The sequence below is a fragment of the Camellia sinensis genome, chromosome 2, assembly GCF_055761805.1.
Source record: "Camellia sinensis isolate YWXY chromosome 2, ASM5576180v1, whole genome shotgun sequence".
Lineage (NCBI taxonomy): Eukaryota > Viridiplantae > Streptophyta > Magnoliopsida > Ericales > Theaceae > Camellia > Camellia sinensis.
Window position 1 is genome coordinate 122,394,908 of NC_138962.1, and position 7,761 is coordinate 122,402,668.

Genomic DNA, 7,761 nt, shown 5'->3' on the forward strand with positions numbered 1-7,761 from the left:
AAAGTCAGTCACCCTGGTCATTCGCCTACTACTGTATCTGTACGTCAGTTCAAAATTCAGTAGCTCGACCCAACTTCTATTAGGATATCGTAGTGTAGCACGAAGTGTGTTTAAGTTGGGGTAGCTGTACCGGGACTTGAGAAAGTTCAAATCTGCATGAAGAAAAGATGACAACAGTTAGTACGGCTCAACATAAGAAAACCGAGGTAAAAGAAAGCAGAAAACCAAGCCGAGGTAATTATACCGGCGACTCCTTTATTCCAGTTTATTCGGTCACCCGGGATCTGGGCTTGTTGGTCTTCAAAATTCCCAAAAACCCAGAAGAAGTCATCATCGTTTACGTCCTTATTTGGGGTATTCTTTATTATCTTTTCACGCCAGCACCTTATTCTTAAATAATAAACCCAGTCATCTTCATTTGCACCTATGGAATATTGGTGGAAAAGCTCGGCTAAACCGAGGTTAAGGCCAGCCCGGCGGTTTAGCTCGGCGATGCCATTTATTATACAGTATGAATTTGTGGAAAGCTGGGTAGGGCAGAGGTTGGTTTGCCTAAGAAATTCACAGAGAAGAGGTTGTACAGGGAATCTTAGTCCGGTTTCTACAATGGAAAGGAGGGTAAAGGGAACAAAGCCAGGGTTTCCCCAGGGTATGGTATCTAGTTTGGCTAAAGTGAGATGAACATCATCAGGGCTATGGTAGTCCCTTTGGAACTCGGCCATAGCACCTGGTGAGTTCACTAAAAACCTATATTTACCCATAAGGATTTAAATTATGTATAAATTAGCCTGGAATATTAGCTCGGCGCCAAGCAGATATTGGGTATCTCGGTTGGACGTGCAAGGGAGTACCTGGCCAACCTAATCAGAGTCTGCAAAGTGAAAAAGAAAGGTGTTAAGCACAGCTTGTTGGACCGTGCTAAAAGAAGCAAAGACAGAGATAAATGAAGTCCTAGCTCGGTTACGTGGGCCATTATGCATATAGAGCTCGGTTTGAGCAAGGGCCTTTAGCCCGGTTGAACTTTTGGGGCAACATTCTTAGTTCAGTTTTAACTAAGGGAGCTGATTTAGCTCCAAGTCAGGGTTTGGTCGGTGGTTAAGGCCATTGGGGTAGCAATCTTAGCTCGGTATAGCCTCAAGTTTTAGCTCGGTCGGTGATGGTGGTTTTCTAGTGCGGCATTGTGCAAACCTAATCTAATTCGCTAGCTCGGCTAAATAAAGCAAAAGGTTCTTAGATCTACTTGAAACAGCAAGTGTTCAAAAAGTCTTAGTTCGGTTGTTCAGTTTTGCTAAGGTTCGCACCTACTACAAACTACTTCCTAGTCCGGTTGGAGTATGATTTCGGATTTAAGACGTCCCAGTTCAGTTTTTTCACAAAATCAGTAGTGATGTGTACTATTTAAGTTGTTCTTACTCGTTACAGAGAAAACTATTTTGAAAAGTGTTGTGAGAAAACACGTATATACAAATAGTACATGTAACCAGTCAAACAGAAAGCAAAAAAGGATTGAGTTACTTACAGATTGGAGGAGGAAGGATGTAGGTCTGAAACCACGAAGGTGATGTCAAAAATGCAAGCTTCACAGGTGCAAAAGTGGTAGCAATTGAGGTTCAAGCAAGAAAAAAGAGAGAAAATGAATAGTAGACGTGATAGATTCAAAATGAGTGGTTTTTGTGTGAAGAATGAGAAATTGGGCGGGACTGTTCAAATTACGTGAAATACGAAGACGGCGTGACAGCTGCATTGGGCCAATGATAGTATGCCACGTGTTCTTGGGATAAGAAGCGATTCAGTTACAACGATTGAAGAGACGTTTTGACCAGACTGATTGACAGCACGGTATGGGTTTAGCTCGATTGGAGGGTGTAGACGTCCCCGAACGTCCCGGGAGGGAAATCCCGTTTTGTTCATTGGGCTCACTACAATTCGGACTCAATAGTCACGGTCCTGTATCTAATCTCGCAGAGTGCAATGCAAGACCGATGAATCATCAAAGAGTCCAAATCCGGCAAATCGTTTTGAAAAACAGATTTTTAGAATGAAGTGCTAAACATGGACTGCTTTGCCAGATACAGAGTCACTACTTAAATATTTTATTTCAGGAAATTTAGGAAACCCTGATTCGTGCCTAAGGCCACGTGTCCGTCATCACCAAAGTTGCCTTGGCTCTAGAACTTGGGTACGATTGGGGAAGGTCACTTCATGAGCACCCCCGTTCGCCCGATCGAAGATCGGCCACTACTAAGCATGATATCGAGTTTTTTGAAAACACATGCGCTCTTATTCCGGTTTATTAGCCTAGAATTACTATGTGATGCACACAACATACAAGTATAGACTGGATTGCCTAAGTTGGAACAAAGCATCGCATATCCGTTTGTTTTTGAAAATGGATTGAAGTTTGCAACTCGCAAGTAGGCTAAAACACGGGTTTCGATGAATTATTCCAACTCAAGCAACCCAACCTTCACCCACAGGCATTCAGGCAGTTATATCACATAAGCACATAGCCTCATAGTAAACATGCTATCATGGCAGTCACTCACACGCATGCAAGGATGCTAAAGCATAAACACTTACGAAGTACTCCGAGCCAAAACAGAAACTAGTTAGTAATCAATGAATGATCCTAGTTCATGTTAAGATGGCTACTGCAACACATGCAAAATGCAACTAGAAATAGGCTCGGCTATCCTAAGAACGGCATATGAGAAGCTACAGCTAACACGTGTTCAACTTGGAATTGGAATACAATGCAGTTAGTATGATACGCCGAGCCCGGTGCATGCAATACAGATGAATAATGCAAACATGCAAGCATAAGTATGCTAATTGAAACATGCCCTAATCTAACCATCATAAGCTGGTAAATAAAAGGGAGAAAACGTGGGGTTGGAAGACATACATCATACACACGCACACTTATTACAATTGTGCCCTTGCTCGGAGGGTCCGAATAAATAATACAGTTCGAATAAATAATTAACTACTCTAGCTAATTAAATATTACCAAACCCTAATTAATTAACAAATTAACTAGGAAAGTGAATAAACTAGAATGCAAGCTATAAAATGGACTGCCTCAACTCTTGTTCCGAATGACGAAAGATGCATGCATACTCGGGTCGCCTTGTCGAGAAATTCCATCGCGAGCCTTTGTTTGCAATTGATCTCAGAAACTTGCACAAAGCTCTAAAAGGCTGAAACTCCACCTTGGGAAGGCCACCGACCAGTTATTAGCATGGGAGACCACCTGCCGACCACCCTTTGTGGTGGAGACCAAAGAGGGTGGTCAGCCTGCCAGAAAATCTGGTCGGTCGACCAGTTTCCACCTCTGGTTTCTGGTTTTTTTGCAGCAAAGGAAAAAGAGAGGAAAGGCAATGTATTTTCAACAAATGTGTGCATGACCACTCTCCCCGTCCTTGCACAAGCTCAAGGGAGTGTAGTCCTCGATCCTCGTGCCACTAATCACGCATCTCGATGTATGATGGCTGAGAAGTCGAATTGCACGACTCAATGTGAAATGAATGCACATATAAACACAACAAGGCCTAAACTCCATCATGGGTAATCCGGAGTGTCGGCGACCGAAAATTGAGACACGTTTCGTCACTTTGAGTACGAGACACCCCTCGTTTCCCGTGTTTGGACTAACCCTACTCCAAACACAATGCAATGAGATGGCATACACAATGCGACTAACGTGTAACCCTAAATGCAATGCAACCTAATCATGCTGGCATGCGAGGGATGATATGCACACATGCAACCTAACATACGCAATGCTATGGACTAAAATGGCATACGCAATGCACATGAGCTATATAGCATACACAATGCACACATACGAAGATAAACATACACAAAGGCATAATCAAAGCATACACAATGCGATGGTCAAACATGCAACAACATGAACCAAATGGCACACACAATGCAAGGTGGACTTAAACCAATATGAGTGGACCTCAGCCACACTCAAATCAGTGGCCATGTGATGAAAATGAGACAACCGAAATACATGCAAACATGCACGGATGCAAAGGATCGACCCTAAGGCACAACATGTAACTCTAACAAAGCATGGAAAGGGATGACATATGGCATATAATGACACAAATTCCAGCTCTGAAATAGCATATAAGATGGTCCCGAAACATGCAAACGACTCACACAATGCATGCTAGATGGCCCGGATACCGAAACTAGTGAAGTGCGTTACACTAGAGGTACACCAAGCAATGCACAAATAGAAAAACTAACCCCAAACAGACCCTAGGCAGGTCTGAAACAGTGGGGAAATGGCCTAAAATGATGGCTCGGAATGCAAAGAAATGAAGCCCATTCAATGGTCAGTAAATGAGGCATACAAGCCCGACTCTCAAACGCATTTAAAGAGTACAAAACAAGGGAATATGGCATTCACATGAGCTCTGAAATATGATGTATCATAGCCCCAAAATAAGAAAACATCTCAGTATATGCATGTAGTGGACTTCAAAACTCAAAGCTAGGCAAGTGTATTGAACTGCAAGCATGCAAAACAAACATTATTCGACCATGAGACCCAAAAACAGAGCTAGGGTAGTCCAAAATATGCACAAAATTAGTTTAAGGCAAGGCCAAAAAATGCTAAAATCAAGGGTCAACAAAGCATGCAAAATAAGATAGTGAGCCATGATTTCCACTACAACTATATGAAGTACATGAGAGCTCACCAAACCAGTCAAAAATAAAAGTATGCCATGCCAAATAATGCCCAAAAACCCACTGAAACTCAGTCAATGCATGCAAGAATGATGTGCTCCTTTGGAAGGCCATGCAAGGGGTTGTTCTACACATACAAGATGGATATACAAAATGGCAAAACCACCTCTGGGAAGAGGTTATGAGGGTCCTAAAACCCACCAAAATGGTCTTGAAATTAGTTTAGGAAGCATGCAAGTGAAAGCCCCTTTGAAAGGCCTTGAATAGGATTGTTCTACACATGCATAATAGACACTTTATATGGCAAAATGGGATATGGATAGAGCCTATGCAGACCTTAAAACTCACCAAATAGGGCCTAAAATATGGCTTTGAAACATGCAAGTAGGAGCCCCTTTGGAAGGCCAACAAAGCTAGTAAACAAATCAAGGGGTGAGAAGGTCACCCCTCTCTGATTTTAGGGCTCAAAAACACATGTTAGCCACTGAAAATCCGCTGGATTTCAATGGCTAAAAGGCCAACCAAGGCCAACACAAATGCTCTAATGCATAGCCCTAAACTTGTGGAAATGAAACATGCAAAAGGGAAGATGACCCCAAACAAAAAATAATGTCATAAACAAACATGTTTATAAGCTCAAAACAAAACTTTTTCAGTTTATGACAAAACCCAAAATGCTTGCAAATAAGGCTAAAGAATGAAGCAAAATAAAGCTACAAAGAGGGAAATGGTGATTTACCCTTGTAGCACAGTAATGCAGCAAGCTCTGGACCAAGAAAGTGAGCCCTCAACCTCTGAAAAACAGCTCCAAGGTACTTAGGATGGTAGTCGAGGTGTTTTGCTTGGAGGTGTAGTGCAAATGGCCAAGAACCATGGAGCTATGGAGCTTGGATGTAGAGATATAGAGGGAGAGTATATGTATGCCTCAACCAAAAAATGTTTAACCCTTGCAAATGGAGAGGAGAGCCTCTCTTATAGAAGAAGAGGTCCAAGGCTTCTTGGAGAAGCCTCAAGCAAAGGAACCAAGCTTCTAAAAGAAGCTAAACCAAAAGGGACAAGCTTCTTGAGGAAGCTAGACCAAAGGGGTCAAGCTTCCTCAAGAAGCTTGACAAAAGGTCAAGCTTCTCTTAGAAGCAAAGCAAAAAGGGCCAAAGCTTCTTTAAGAAGACAAACAAAAGGGTTAAATCTTGGAGGATGGGGCAAATGCCTCCTAGCTGGCACAGCTGTATGCAACTCAGGAAGGGCAAAAAGGAGATGACTGGCCGACTAGTTCAAGTGGTCTGCCGACCAGGGGTCAAAAGGGTCAACAAGAAAAGGTGGTCGACCATGCCAAAAAGGTGGCCTCCCAGGTGAATGCGACACATTTGTGGTATGGGAGATTAGAAAATGTGGCTCAAAAGTGAGGGAGACCAAGGGGTCAAAAGGGTCAAGCACCAAAGGTGGTCGGCCATACCAAATAGGTGGCCTCCCAGATGAATACAAGACAATGGTGGTATGGGAGACCAGAAATTATGGCCCAAAAGTGAGGGAGACCACCTCTCTAACAAGAAAACCGGGCGGCGAAAAGAAAAGTGGTCTCCAAGAAGAAAAGGTGGTCTCCCACCATACTACCACCTTTATAACAACGAAACTAGGGTCCATGCCAAAAATGAACCCTAATTGATGCAAAACGAGGGTTCGGGGACCAAAACGCGCAGCCGGGGGCCCCAAAAACTGACTGTTAAGTGCCGGAAGTGGCGTGCAACCCCGAAGGTGGTCTCCCGGGCCACAGTGTCCCCCTAGGGAGAGGAAACAAGGTGTTTGCCGAAAACTGGAGCAAACGGAGGTAGTTAAGCTGTCCCGAACCAAGGCACACGACCGACGGCTCTGAAAACCGGAAACTGGTCTCTAAACGGAAAAAATGGCCTACGACCACGAAACGTAGCCTACGGCCATTGAGAGATGGTCCACGAGACCTCTCCCTCCCTTCAGGAAGAGAAAACAGGACCTGGTTCGCAAACCGAGGCAAGGCATAAAAACGTTCCGAAGTCTGGAGGAAAGGCTCTCAGCCGAGACTTTGCAACCTCAGAACGAGCACAATCTGCAACATCACCGAGCGCTCAGTTGGTGACGTTTGAGTCTTAAGGTCGGTCAAAAATGGGGTGTCTACAGTTGCCCCTCTTTGACAGAACTCGAAAGTCATAAGTGACGGGAGTGAATGTCAAAGCCCAGAGACGACCCATTTTTGACAAGGCCGAAAACTTAGAGAAACAGGCAAGATAAAAGAGATGCGCCCGCAGGCATGCCCGCAGGCGGGGGACAAAATGCAAAATGATATGCAAGAAGATTTTGACAATTGGACTTATACGCTACGCGAAGCCGATTTGAAAATTGGACTTATACGCTACGTGAAGCCGGTTTGATAATTGGACTTATATGCTTTCGCGAAGCCGGTTTGGAAATTGGACTTATACGCTACGCGAAGCCGGTTTGAAAATTGGACTTATACGCTACGCGAAACCGGTTTGAAAATTCAAAATTTATGCAATGCAATGTAATGAAACAATGCAAGTGATATGCAATGCATTTGAGATGATCAAACCACAAGCAGTATAAAAACCACACAAATATTATAAAGATGATGGAGATGCAAAATCCATCTACCATAGAAAAGGTGCCGACACCCTCAAACCACAATCCCATCAGTGGAATAGGCTCGTACACATGTAGAATTATGTGTGTGTAGACGGAACACAAGATACAAGTAATTGGGTGGCATGATATAAGTGAGGAATGATCTGCTGAGGAAAGATCATGATTCTAAATGCTAGATGCAATACACTACACTACAATGCAATGAATGTAATGCATAAGGCGGACGACCAAACCGTATCTTGCCTAGGAAAGGCATGGACACAAGCAAACCACATCTAACACGGAAATGGTGCCGTCACTCTCAAACCACAATCCCATTAGTGGAATAGGTGCGTACACAAAATCTCATAAACATGCTTCGACGTGAAAAGTATGGGCACATACCAGACCAAGCTCAACATGGAAAGGCGCAAGCCATAG